At 48.5% G+C, this 14,499-nt stretch overlaps 1 protein-coding gene across 1 annotated transcript in view; it reads left to right on the top strand.

Annotated features, from left to right (window-relative positions):
* The first annotated feature begins 9,613 nt into the window (after window positions 1-9,613).
* Window positions 9,614-14,499, top strand: part of FXYD6 (FXYD domain containing ion transport regulator 6) — a 40,048-nt gene continuing 35,162 nt past the window's right edge. The window contains exon 1 of the mRNA XM_067566988.1: window positions 9,614-10,717. The gene's annotated coding sequence lies outside the window, so the exon portion shown is untranslated. The remainder of the gene's footprint in view (window positions 10,718-14,499) is intronic.

Below are 14,499 nucleotides of genomic sequence, written 5' to 3'. Positions count from 1 at the left end.
CAGTAGTCAGGAAGAATGAGCGTGAGGCTAGGAGTGGGGGAAATCTCCGTGTCCGTCCTAGGTCTGCCACTGATTTGCTGTGTGTTCGTGAGTCACTAAGGTTTTGCGTGTCCGTAATGAAGTTTGCTTGGCCTGATGGGTGTAACTGACACCAGGTTTACTGGCTGCCCAAACTCCACTGCCCAGTGAAATTCCAGCACACGTTCAGAGGCTCTGAGAACCAAATCCTTCCCCAGGGGATTGCCAGTCCTGGGCGGTGCAGTGCGGATTAATTCGTTAATGGCTGTGAAGTGCCACGTAAGTGATGAGTGTGCATTCAGAGCCTTGCCAGTTGCATCACTTCTGCACACGCGTACACACGCCCCTACGGTGATGGAACATGATGAAGTGGCGGGGCTGTGCACTCAATGCGGAGATTGTCTCAGCCTTCCTGGCTGGTAGGGCATGTGGTGACCGTGGTTGCTGCTCTAAAGGGAGCAAGGGAGGTGATGGTTTCATTGCCATGGGGCCATGTTAGAGATGCTGGAGACAAGAAAAAGCCACACCCAGGTGCCAGGGCTCCTCCCATGCATGTGAAGGCACCTGCACACAAATGCGTGGGAGAGGTTTGTGCAAACACCCGATAAAGTCTAATAGAAAAGAGTCATGTTTCTATAGGTTCTTTTAACCTATATAATTCAGTCGAGGATTCTGTCCTTGCTGTAAAATTCTATAGAATTTTTAAAAATAGAAACAGATCATTCTCTATCCAATTCTATAGACTCATAGTCGCTTCTAAAGAACCTATTATGTCAATTCTGTAGCATCATAGAAATGTCAGACTAGAAGGGACTTTGAGAGGTCATCAAGTCCAGCCCCCTGCGCTGAGGCAGGAAAAGGAAACCTAGACCATCCCGTGAGGTGTTTGTCCAACCTGTTCTTAAAAACCTGGGGTGGTGGCGATTTCACAACCTCCTTTGGAAGCCTGGTCCAGTACGTGAATATCCTTGTAGTTAGAAAGATTTTCCTAATATCGAACCTAAATCTCCCTTGCTGCAGATTAAGCCCATTGCTTCTTGTCCTACCTTCAGTGGATATGGAGAACCACTCATCACTGTCCTCTTTATAACAGCCCTTAACTTATTTTGAAGTTTGTTCTCAGGTTCCTCCTCAGTCTTCTTTGCTCGAAACTAAACACGCACAGTCTTTTTTACCTTTCCTCATAGGTCAGATTTTCTAAACCTTTTATCATTTTTGTTGCTCTCCTCTGGATTCTCTCCCATTTCTCCAAAACTTTTCTAAAGTGTGGCACCCAGAATTGGTCACAGTACTTACTCCAGCTGAGGCCTTACCAGTGCTGAGTAGAACGGGACAATTATTTCCCGTGTCCCACATAAAATATTCCTGTTCATAGACTCCAGAATGATATTAGCCTTTTTCAGCATTGCACAGGACTTTTCCATAAAGGAAGCATGGACACATGTACAGCTGCATGAAAAAGCCTGTGTGTGGCTTCATGCATGCACAAGAACACTAACATACATGCATTGCATAACTGCAAAAGTACATGGATGATGCAAGGACCCCAGGCCTATGCATGGACCATGCAAGAGTGTCCTTGATTAGCTGTGCTCTTGGAATAATAGATCCTTGCATCACAAGTATGCAATCTTTGTATTCTTGAGGATCAAGTAAGCATATTGATACACAGCAGCTACAGACACACGCACACAGGAATATAATATGAGCGTGGGATTTAGGTACATTTCTATCTCATTCTGGCCCTGAATACTTAATTTTGTAACTGGTTTTTCCACATGTTTAGCAGGGAGGAGAATGCCTTCCTTTGACCAATATGGGTGGATAAGAAAGATCAGCTCTGAGTAGGGTCCCCTCGTGCCCCCTCCATTTTATATTAGTCTGATTAGATTAGGGATTCAGTGGGTATTAAATCACGGACCGAGTGTGCATTTGTCCAGATGCTATTTCCTGAATCTCTTGAATTTTGCCCATAAAAGCCGTGGTGTGCATCAGAGAGCAGCAGGCCCATAATATTTTATTGCACTCTGAGATGACATGTTGGAGAAACAAATATTTTTAAAAAGAATAAACCAAAAATTGCAACCTAATAACAGCTGATCTTGTTCAAACCTCCTAGCTGTGCAATTATGCATCTAACAGGGATTTCATCTTCCAGGAGGTTATTGCTCCTCGGGGTCCTTTGAACAGCCTCTCTGAAACAGATAAATGGTTTCAGATCCCTAATGTAAATTTAATTTGTTTCTCCTAAAATGTACATCCAGCAGCCATTCCACTCAGGCTAGGAGAAGGGAAGGTAACATTTCCCCTCAAAATCTGAAACTCCAAACCAGATTAAACGTGATTATTTCCTCTTGAAGCCGGTTGAACAATTTTGTTGGCTTTTATGCTCTGTTGTTCAGGCATCTCCAAGGAAAATTCCATTCCAAAGAGCAAGGGCAGATGCTAGACTAAGTTTCATTCCTGTTCTCAAGCATCTGGGCTACAAGTTGTTGCTCTTTTTAATCCTAGACAGGAAGATAGAGGGATAATGTAAGTAGTGTTGGAGGGGAGGGGGCATAGATGTGGAGAGAGAAAGAAATAGATACACATGCACATGTGACAGCTGATTCATAGCAAAAGCATATTGCTGTGGAAGAGACTGATGATAACATTTCCTCTGGGAAGAAAAAGACTAATGGGTTCCTAAATGCATTTTGAAGAAAGTGATCCTTGGTCCCATATGTGAAATAAATCCGTAATGGTGGCCATAGTCAGAAACTTACCCCAGTTTACTAGAGAGGAGTGAATAACAGAAAACTTTTCCTGCAAAGATTCAGATCCAAAAGCAAATTTCAGTTTGCCATGTCTGAGCCCTTCTTCATAGATTTAAGGCCAGAAGGGATCATGATCATCTAGTCTGACCTCTTGCGTAGCACAGACCAGAGAATTTCACCCAATAAGCTAATGTGTGTCTTTTAGCTGGTGGCTTTTCTCCTTTCCAGGCAAGTCGTTCCAATGGTTAATTACCATCACTGTTGAAAAGTTTTGTTCTTTGTGTGAACATTTGGGCAGACAAGCTTAATTAGCAAGAACACTCAGAACAAGGGAGAATTCATCTTGAAAGCTTCTCAACCACTAACCTCAAAAATGTGCACGGGATTCTAATGTTCAATTTCCAGCTGTGTTGATCGTCCAGTCAGGTCACAGAAACACTATCATGTGACCTTGGTAACTAACACAGTGTAAGTGTAAAGGTTGAATATTAAATATTCTCCAGGCTCAATGAAATATTCTCAGTTCACAACGGAACTGGCTTAATTACTTGCTTTCCTGCAAGTTTCCCTTTTTAATTTCCAAAGCTGGCAGGTGCCCTTTTCAGGAGGTGGTGCCAATGCTGTTCCAAAGATGGCCAGCCAGGAGTGCCATAGACAGCACTACTGAGAGAAAGGACGGCTCAGTGCTCTGAGCATATTTTATCTCTGTATTTGGCACTGGTGCAACCACTGCTGGAATCCTGTGTCCAGTTCTGGTGTCCTCAATTCAAGATGGGGGTTGATAAATTGGTGGGGTTCAGAGAAGAGCCAAGAGGATGATTAAAGGATTAGAAAACCTGCCTTCCAGTGATAGCCTCGAGGAGCTCAATGTAGTTAGCTTAACAAAGAGAAGGTTCGGGCGTGATTGGATTACAGTCTACAAGCGCCTGTTTGGGAACAGGTATTTAATAAGGGGCTCTTCGATCCAGCAGAGAAAGGTAGAACACGAGCCAGTGGATGGAGGTCGAAGCTAGACAAATTCCGACAGGAAATAAGACGTAAATGTTTAATAATGAGAGTGAATGATCACTGGCACATTTTCTCAAGGGCCGTCGTGGATTCTCCATCACTGACAATTGTTAACTCAAGATTGGCTGTTGTTCTAAAAGCTCTGCTCTGGGAATTATTCCGGGGCAGTTCTCTGGCCTGTGCTATACCGACAGTCAGACTAGATGGTCACAGTGGTCCCTACAAATCTAGGAATGAATGACTAGCCTAGGACGTGGGAGACCTAGGGTCAAGTTCTTGCCTCTCCACAGACTTCCCTGTGTGCCTTTGGGCAAGTGTCTTAGTCCATCTGTGCCTCAGTTCCCCACCTGTCACTGGGGGATACCAGCACCTACTGATGAGTACTTCAACGCTGGTGAAGTTCTCCGATACGGTGCTAATGGGAGCTAAGATAGACGTCTGTGTAGTTCTGTAGGGGTCAGTGTGTGTCGCCTGCTTGATGGACCGTTCTGGACAATTAAATCCTTTGTGAATGCACAGGACGAAGCAGGAAGCAGCAGTGCAGTGCGCACAAGCCTGCCGACACGCCCCGTCCCTCACCTGCACTGACTAACTGGTGTCCATTGGGAACAGAGACCCAACAACCTCATTTCACACAGGCCACCCAATGGCACATTCAGTCACTCCTGAAATAGGCTGGATCTGAACTGGTGGCCTAAACGTGAAAGGCTTTCTATCCCATCCTGATCTCCAGAGCCAACCAGTTCCCAGCCCAAGCGCTTTTCTGATTTGAATTAAAAAAGCATTTTCAAACCAGATGGAGCTGAGATTTAAGACAACCACCATTTTACAGCTTGACGTTCAGTTTCCACACCAGAGCAAGGGAAATGTTTAATGCAGAATCAGCATGGCCCTTGTTACTAAGTGACGGGAAAGGTACTGCGTTCTCTCAATCCCTAGGGCAACTCCTATGAGCAAGAGACCCAAACCCAGTTCCGTGTATGGAGTCCGCAGCCTCGGATGTGCTACAAAGCCTGAATACCCCTCCCCGCAGAGCCGTTTTCACAGGGAACTCAAACCAGCTCTGCATTGACTTTCTGTAGCGTCAATCATTTCAATCCTTGTTATGTCGCTGATCCTTTGGGAAGCAGATGGAGCCAGCGGTCGGCTCCATTTCCAGTGACAGCACCTTTGCTTTATAACGTTTAGGTCTTTCAGCCTCATCAGTTTTTAGAATGAAAGGGAGAAATTTTCTGGAAGGGAGATAACTTCTGGGGAGGGTGGATGCCCTCCCGCACAAATTGAGGGTGCAGTAGCTACCCAACTCCTTACAATCATCTGATTGCACAACGGCATCCAGCTACCACTTCCACACCACTAATCATTCTTGCTTCTCCTCTCAGTTGGTCGTGCTTCCAAGGGGAAAACCGAACACCCTTCCCTTTCCGTTATCTGGCCAGTTAGTCAGTCTGCTCAGAATTTCTAGTTTAGATGATCTCCCTTCCTCTCACTGTCTCTCTGCCACTCCCCCCCTTTACTCTCTCCTGATTTGTGTGTATGTAAATCTCCATCCTGTGCTTACAACCCTGAATCACAGTAATCTGTTACCATGGCGACTACAGTCATGCAGCACTGGTGACTTTATTCGAGCTCATAAAGAAGTGGAAAGGCGAGACGGCTGTACCATTACCGCCAGTAATTCAAAGGCAGCCCTTCACCTCACTTTCCTTGGCCCCGTCTCAGTGCAGGGCATGTGATGTCCACAAAAGGGTTAATTTGCATAAACCACTACAAACCCCTAGCACCAGGGTCCTGACTTCAGGTAGGATCAGCCAGGGAGAGTTTGTTCTAGTGATTTAATGCTTCCATCTTGCTCGTATGCTGGAGGGCTCTGGTGGAACAGGCGTACCCAGCCTGCTTATGCAGTTCAGTTGATCACTGGCTCTTAGCCCCAGTTGTTTTGTTCCCAACTCACCACCAGAGTCTGAAATCCAGCTGGTTGGGAAATGGAGAAGGGGAAATCCGAAACAGGTCTGCCATATTTTGTTTGTGTTTTGTTGAAACTTTTAGATGTTGTTGAAATGTTCTGAGCCACTCTGCTCATCCCATGCTCAGTGCTCAGGACTTACCCCCATGCTGGATGGACGGATACACTGGGGAGAAACTGCCCTTGTACCTTCTGCCAAAGCATTTGGTTCAGGGCGTGCCAGAGACAGGACAGTGGACTACACGGACTGCAAGCCTGGTCCAGCAATTCCTATGTATTTGAAAATGTTGGCCAGTGCCATCCAAGAGGGTATAAGACGTTCTATGTATACGAGGACACAGTCTGAGAGGCACCAGGTAAATTACCACTAATTAGTGATGTCTTTCCCCAAACTCCCTTTTTGTAGCCCTTCATCTTATTATTAGTTCGGATTTGTTTGCCTGGCGCCAGAGATAATGTTGTTCTATCAGAATATTTCCCTCTGATTTCAGCAAGTGTCATCTTTCACGGATGACTTTGGGTTTTTTCAGGCAATTGTTAAACGTGGCATTGTTACTACGGTAGCGATGCACAGTTAGCGTACAAGATCGTCACTCATTTAGCAGTTTTAACTCAGTATGTCCCTTTGTCCGTTACATGCTGAATAAGTGAGGGCACAGAGGGATGAATTAGTTGGGTCTGATTTAAGATTTAGTGGATTTTTAAAACTACCATATGGCTCTATGCACTTTCCCTCTTCTTTTGTCTCTGCTAAATTCTGGACAAGTTCTTCCATGGCACCCACTGACAAACCATCTACCTACCTCACGGTGCAGCTGGCACTTACTGCTCAAAGGATGCCACTTTCAGATGGGGTGGTGGGTAAGCCAGGTAACGACAAGGCCAAGAATGAACTCTGACACCTCTGTATAACATCTGTTGGTTGTACTTACAATAGCACCTTGCGGATTCAACCAGCAGCACGGCCCTGTTGTGCTAGGTACTGTACAAACGGAGTAAGAGAGGCCCTGTCCTGATGAACTTGCATTCTAACTATGCAGTTGTTACAGACTTCTCTAGTGCATTGCCAGGAACCAGTTGTTCCATAACTTAACTTCCCCTGCAGATCAGTTACACAAACCCAGTGTCCCTTCCAGGACTTGCAGTTTATCATTCTCATGTTAGTGAGTCTTAATGAATCCTTTACTTGTATATAGCACCTTTCCTTCAAAGAGCTCAGTGTTTTTACAAATAGGAATTAATTAAGGACTTGCATCCCCTCCTACCCCTATTGAGCAGGTCATTATTATAATCCCCACTTTACAGGCAGGGAAACGGCCTCACAAAACAGGAACGTGGGTCTGCGTCACACCGTGCCAGGAATAGAAGGTAGAACTCTTGATTCCCAGTCCCCTGTTCAAAGTAATCGATGCTTCCTCTCTGCTTGTGTTAGTTAGACACGAGAGTCTGCTAGTTTTTCTTTAAGTGCTGCTTTGCAAAGAAATTAAAGGTTTCCAAGCCCAAAAGTGCAGAGGAGACACTGTGGTATTAGAACATCGGAATTGTAAAGTTTTTTTAGTCAAATTTCACACAGGCAGGATAATCACAGAAAGCCTCTGTTTTCACTGATTGTGAAAATATTGGCTCCAGGGCCTGTCCCAAACTCTAAACCCTGACAACCTGGGATCATGTTCTTATATTTTGTTAAACTGGCTCATTACCTGGCTGCCACAGAAAGACAAAGTGGTGTTTATCCCACCAGTGATCTCCTCTCTCTGCACCTCACCAGGCCATGGTGCGACACATTTAGAGGCATTCATGCTTGAAAAAACGTCCCAGAAACTATCACTCAGAAGCATGAAGGGGCACTGGCGGAGTCAGCTCCCAGCACGATGCTGTGGCTAAAAGGACTAACATGTTCCTTGGATCTATGAACTGTGGAGTCGCCAGCTGAAGTCAATGAGAGCTCTGGGTGCTGTGCACTTCAGAAAATCAAATGTGGCCCTTGCTGATTCCCGCAGGAAGAATTGGAGGTACCCCCTTGCTGGCCAGGCCTTCCGTCCCCCAGGAGGGATCCTTTCCTGACTCCCCTCTTAAATGTTTTAATCTGTAACATTATTGATACGATCTAGTGCACCAGATTACACTAAAATGTGCACTAAAATGACATCCTCCCTAATCTCTCTTTCACTCTACTCCTTTTGTTCCAGGATGGACAGGACAACGTATAGGAAAGAAAAGCCTTTGTAGAATATATTTACCAACTTCTTTTAAAAAGTTTTTGTTGGCCTCGAAGGAGCTCCTCAGAACATTTCCCTGCCAGCTGCTTTTCCCCAGTACCTCCAGACCAAATATTTGATTATGGGCAGTTTTCCTGAGGGACTGAACCACGTCTGCTTTCCAGTTTGAAGGGAATATTTTAGAGCCATTTATAAACCGTCCCTTTTTACTGCAGCTTCCTGAGGGTTAATGCTGCTTTCAGAAGAGGATCTCTGAGCATTTTATATACAGTAAATTAAGCCTCACGATGCTCCTGTGCAATAGATACTGTTACATCTGACCTTATTGCTGCTGGATAAACTGAGGCAGAGAGTTAAAGCGGTTTGCTGAGACTCACACAGCAAAGTGGTGGAGCTGGGTATACAAGCCAGGAGACCTGACTCCCTGTCCCCACTGATCACCAGGCAGCAATTAATGATTTATTATTGGATTACCGTAGCAGCTAGGAGCCCAGCGATGGACCAGAGCCGCACTATGCTAGGTGCTGTACAAACACAGAACAAAGAGTCTGTGTCTGAAGGAGTTTACAATCGAAGTATTAGACAAGAGATGTTAGAGGGATACAGAGACAGCAGAGCACAAGGAAACAATAACACAATATTGGTCACCATGATAGGCAGTGGTCTCAGCACACCAGCAGCTTAGCTGTTGTCAAGTTTTTTGTAGACATCATGGCACAGGGGAGTTCTAAAGAGGGATTTGAAAGAGGAGCATCCCTTAGTTCGGTGGGGTTTATCAGGTGCTCCTCTTGGGCGTGTGGCACTGCCAGGGCGAAGGCACAAAGGTGCTTGTTGGAAAATGTAGCGAGGGGGCGACTGAGGCTGACGTCCTGAAGCTTTGGTAGAGGATGTAGCTCTGTGGCCATTCCCACCCAATGGTAGCGTTTAACTAAAAGGCCATTTTTGTGTGCACCCCGGCTGTCATTTCTTTGGTCCCGTTAATAACAGCCGCACGGTTGGTCTCGCGGGTCTTTGCCTGCCACCTGTGGTTTGTTGGAAAGTAGTGCTGGGCGGGGATCCCACCAGTACCAAGCAACGCGGCTGCAGAAGACAAAGCCAACGGTTCTGCTCCTTAGCAGAATGTCTCATCCTCAGCCTGGCCTGGATTTCCTCCCTTTCACCAGGGCTCGCTTTCTGGCAATACATTCACGACCCTGCTTGACCTGAGTACTCATTACAGCAGATGCTCTCCAAGGAAGGGCCAGTCACTTACTATCTGCGCATGCTGTATCTAGCACAATGGCACCCAGAGATGGTTGGCCTGTGGGGCTTCATAGCTGTTCGGTGAGCTAACCTGTGCAAACCCATGACTGTCCGCGGGCTGGGGGGTGAGTGTAACAGCAGAATTTGGCCCTAACGCAGCTGTTGTGCTTTTTCTAAGGGGAAGGAAGGTGCTACAGAAATGCAACATGATCACTAGGGCCAAATCGAGTAGGTTGATTGTGAAAGGGAACGCTGTAACTGGCCTGGCTCTTCAGAGCAGGACCCCTGTGCTACTTTCCCTCACCCACGCAGTGCGGGAGATAGTAAGTGATTTGCAATGTTCTCTCCTCTGTTTTTAACACACTGACTTCACTTCATTTCAGGTGCACGGTGCCGAGTGCCAATTCCTTACTGAAGTCAGTGGAGTTACAGCAGGGCTGGCCTGGCCCTGGCTGTTGGAGACGGCTATGCACTTGGGCAGTCCTGCCTGCATTTACTGCTGTTATTACACTTCCTTTCACCCACCGATGTAAACAAAGGACTAAGCAGACACCCCAGGCCCGTCTGAGGCACACAGGAGGTGCTGCAGAGGGACCGACAGTGCAAGAGGGCTGACGGCTGTTGTTTTCCCTTCCAGTCAGTGTGAAATGATCGTTCTCTGCGCTGGAGGATGGGCCCCGCTCCACCCATTCTCCCATCTCCAGAGACACACATCTTGTGTGCGAGCACAGAGACGGCAGACAGCCTCTGCTGCAGCTGCACATTCCTTCCACTCATGGTCTGCTTGTTGAACGCTGCCGCCGCACTGGTTTAAACTGGAGTAAACCTCGGTTGCATCTCAAGGCTTGAATGACCAAGGGGCTGCCCTGGGTGTAACACAGCCTCCATTGCGCCAGCCACCTAAGCCTTACTTAGGGGAGCTCCACGGCAACGGTGAGCCCCTTTCCCCCAGCCTCTGGCTCAGGTCACTTTTTTCCTAGCCGAGGGGGCGGGGGGAATCAGTGTTTTCTTCTCTCGCTGCCTCCTTTCTCTCTCTCACACGCTCTTTCTTCACCCCACCCCTCAGTAGGAGGCAACAGATTATTGCAAATTCCGCCCTGCTCCACCCCTCCTTGCAAATTTCCCTTCGATCCACCCTTAGTCTGATCGCACAACCCCGCCCCCCTCCTCACAGACAGACGGACGGACACACGCACGTGCCCCAGGTACACTCATCCAGAGGGGCAATGGGTGTGTAACACCACCACGGAGCCATTCGCCAGCTGCCAGCAATGCAGCCCGGCTCCCCCGTGTAACGAGCTCACCCAGCCCGGCTCCCCCTCCACTCACCCTCACACACACACACACACACACTCACACTCACACACAGGCGCGCCCACACAGCGGGATCAACTCTGCACTCCGGCCGTGGGCTGCGTGTGGCGGAGAGGAGGAAGCCGGCAGAGATCCCCCCACCCCGGGCCCGTCTCGTCTCGTCTCGTCTCCCCCCGATTGTGCTGGGCTGGAAGGTAAGGGCCGGGGAGCGGCTGGGGAAAGTTTGGTGGCGGGGCTGGCTGGCAAGGTGGGGCCGGGACCGGGGGCTCCCGGCAGCGGGGCGGGGAGCGGGGCAGACGGCGGGGCTTTGTCTGGGGAAGGCGGCGCGCCGCACGCCCGGAGCTCGGGGCAGGGCCGGGCCGGGGAGCGGCTCCTTGCCCGTCGGGGGCCGGGCGCCCGGTCCGGGGGCTGCGCCCCAGGAGCCGCTTGGGGGGCTCCGAGCCCCGCCCCCGCGTGTCGCCTGCGGGGTGCGGGGGGGGGCTCCTGGGGATCCCAAGCGGGGAGCCCCCCCTGCCCGGGGGGTCAGGCCGAGCCCGTCTCCTCTCGCTGCTTGTATCTGCCGCTCAGACAAGCCCCCCCGTGGGGGTCTCTCCCCCCGCCCTGGCCTGTCTGCCGGGGGGGCTGGTCTGGGCACCCCTCGCCGGGCGTAAGCGAACTCCGGGCCGCGCCTGTTTACAAGGGGCGGGGGGGCGACGTGACCGGGGCGTTAACTACCCAGCAGCAGCCGGTCAGCCCCCGCCCTGCGGGGCCCCCCCCCGCCGCACAGCCTGGCCCCCCCCCCCTGCGGGGCCCCCCCCCGCCGCACAGCCTGGCCTGGCCCCCGCCCTGCAGCCCCCCCCCCGCTCCCCCCGGCAGAAGCACGCGCGGAGCTGGGGGGCAGGCCCTGCCCAGCGCCGAGAACCCCGCATCGCCCCCGGGCACGGCTGGGGGGTGCCGGTGCCGTGCGGCCGGCAGCAGCAGCCCATCGTGCGAGGTGGCGCCGCGTGTGCACATGTCTGCCCGTCTTTCGTTGTCAGTCCGTCCGTTCCAGGCACGTGACCGGCCTTGTAGTTGCCATGTCAACTCCCCGGTACCATGGTTCCCCCTCTCTCCCGCGGTTGCCTGGATACCGGTTATCCCTGCACGGTCTGGAAGGATGCTCTGGTCTTGCCTGCTCCCCTTGTTCCTGCTCCACAGGCAGGCGCACAACCCCGGGCAGAGACCTGGCACACATCCCTGCTGGCTGGATAGTCTCACAGGCACAGGTCTCTAGCGCACAGGTACAGAGCCAGCCGCTTCCACACTCATCTGAGCGCACACCCATGGACACAGTCACTCTCACAAACGCAGTCACCCTTTTGCGCACACACACACACACACACACGCCCATCATCATCATCATCTTGCATGCTCACCCGGGCACGCACACAGACAGTCTCACAGACGTCCTCTGATACACAGGTGCATGCACAGTTGCACAGACATCTTCTCTCAGACATCACATGCACACTCTCACGTCCGTCCACACACACACACTTTCCCGTATGCAGAGCCACATCTGGAATACAGTCCTTTTCATCTAATTTTTAAAAAAAAATCCTTCTTAGCTAATTGCATGTTGTAATGCATGTGGATTTGGGGGAGAGCAAAGGAGCTTCTAGTTGTGTGCAACAAAATGTTTTGAAATACATTTTCTCATGTTGTTAAATATTTTAATAAAGCCATAGTAATACAAATAAATCAAACACTTTATCCCGAAGAGAAAAAGGGAGACATAATCTACATCTAGATCTATCTATATCTGTAATTAAAGAGGCCTGAAAATTTGTATATCTGAATCCATCCAGTGGAGTTCAGATCTTGAAGGAGTAATGTGCAGGAGAGGAAGAGTCAGGCGGCATATCTGGGCATGTATGAGCTTTGCAACATGAAAGAGCAGCTTCTGAAGAAATGTTTTCAAAGCTGCATGCAGATTATGATTTACATTAGATTGCCTTGTACCATTTCAGCGACTGTGCTATCATTGTGCGCCCTGTTCTCAGCAAGACACGACATTTCTACTTATTAAAACCTTATTAAACAGAGAGAAACACCTGAGAATTAAATTCCTTTTCCCATATGGAAAATGTTTGTGCAGAAATACGGTGTGGCTTTGAGTCAAGCAGCAAGGGAACATTAGCTGAGGAATGACAGATAACGTTTTAGATTGGTCGCTGTTCTAGATGCTGCAAACCAAGGACAATAGTTACTAATTGCAGGTTGAAGAAGAATGTATAAAACAACATTATTATTATGAGGTCCTGTGTAGATTTGCTGATGAGTCTGGCTGATGTGGGGCCAGTTGGTTGCCATCTTGTTGCTGTGAGGTTTGTGTTTTACTTTTCGGTTTTAATGACATATGATTGCTTGACATATGCCTGCCTGGATAAAATATTGCAGTTAGGTGTAAATTTGTCAGTAGTTTAAACTTCTGTAGTGGGGACAGCTTTCAAAGACATCAAACTGGAAACCTACATCTATTCCTCTCTCACATTTTTGCTCCCTGGGTTTTTTGTTTTTGTTTTTCATGTTTGCAAATTACTGGAGGGCTGGTTCAGACACTTTGCTCAGGCTGGTGCATGAATAAGTGCAAAGCATGATTATGATCAGAAACAGCCAGAAGAACTCAGGAGTGAGGAGGTGCGTGGTGTATCTCTGCCTCTATGCTGTGTAGGATGCCATTAATGCAGAGGGGAGGGGGGATTGTTTCTCTCCTCTTTCTGGTTTTGTTCATGTAAATGCAGCTAAAAGCAACCATTCCTTTTTAAAATGAGAGCAAATCACTTCAGAGGGGATGGCAAGAATGCTTTGACAAGCTGTTGACTAAAAGTTTTCCAATATCTCCAACATCAACAAGGGGTTGAATAACATCCCTTAGACCTGTTATTCCCCTGCTTCCCAGGACATAGATTTTACAAAACAGGTTGTACCATGTAACTATTGTTATTATGTATTCATTATTGCATGACACCAGCAGTTCCTGACCCAGAGACCTCACAGTCCAAGATTGAGACAATATGCAACAGATGAGTAAACAGACAAAGGGGTGGTAGCAGGGAAAGGGATGGTGGAGGCAGGTGGATTTGCAGAAGATAGTAGTTACAGTGGTCTCGGTAGGTGTTAAACAAACAAACAAACAGAGGGAACGCTTATGAAAAACGACCTAAACAGAATCTCCACTTCCCAGCAGCAAATTGTACAATTTATTGGTTTGACCTTTGTCGAAAGGCAAGTTGTATTTTTCCCATTCCCCGCCCCCACGGTGGATGCTGTTAATTTCCCCGCCTGGCTTGCTCCGTGCAGCCTGCCGGTAGCAGAGCAGTAATCACATTTGAGATACTCCTCGGATAAAGGACTAGCGTGGCTGTTTTCTGTCTGTCAGTTTCTGGGTTATGAGATGCATGTCATGTTGACGAGCTGAGCACTGTGGGCCAAGACAAATACCTCTAAACTGATTTGGCAACCGTTCTTTGATGTGTTAGGACATGATCGCCTGGAGCCAGGAAAAAAAACCTGCAGAAGACTTGTTTTGTGCAATATTATTAGCGAAGGATAGTGTTCGGGAGGAGGAACGGAACCTCATTATAATTTTGTCCAGTGTGATCTGTGATCTTTCTTGTGATCTCATTGATCTTGATTGAACCTAATCAAGAGTGATCCACATGGATTCTGGTCCTTTGGTGGCATCTGAGACGGGATCACTCAAAGGAAGCCTGGATTCAGGTTTGGATCCTTGTGTCTCCTGAAGAGGTTTCCTTTGAGCATCCTCTGCTTTTGGCAGGTATCCCAGGCCCGCAAGTGACAAATTAATCTTAGCAAAAGCTGTCTTGTGTCTCCCATCCTACCAGCATGTGAATCAGCACAGACCTGGAAAGTTGTGAGTGCTGTCTTGCATGTTACAAGGGTGTAGGCTGGAAATCTATCATTTAGAACAAGAGACGTAATAACAACAATCCCA

This window comes from Emydura macquarii, unplaced genomic scaffold (assembly GCF_026122565.2).
Source record: "Emydura macquarii macquarii isolate MOO-44397 ecotype Brisbane River unplaced genomic scaffold, CSIRO-AGI_Emac_v2 contig_312, whole genome shotgun sequence".
NCBI classification, from domain to species: Eukaryota; Metazoa; Chordata; order Testudines; family Chelidae; genus Emydura; species Emydura macquarii.
The sequence above is the reverse complement of the archived record's forward strand: the minus strand, read 5'-3'. Positions and strand labels throughout refer to the sequence as shown.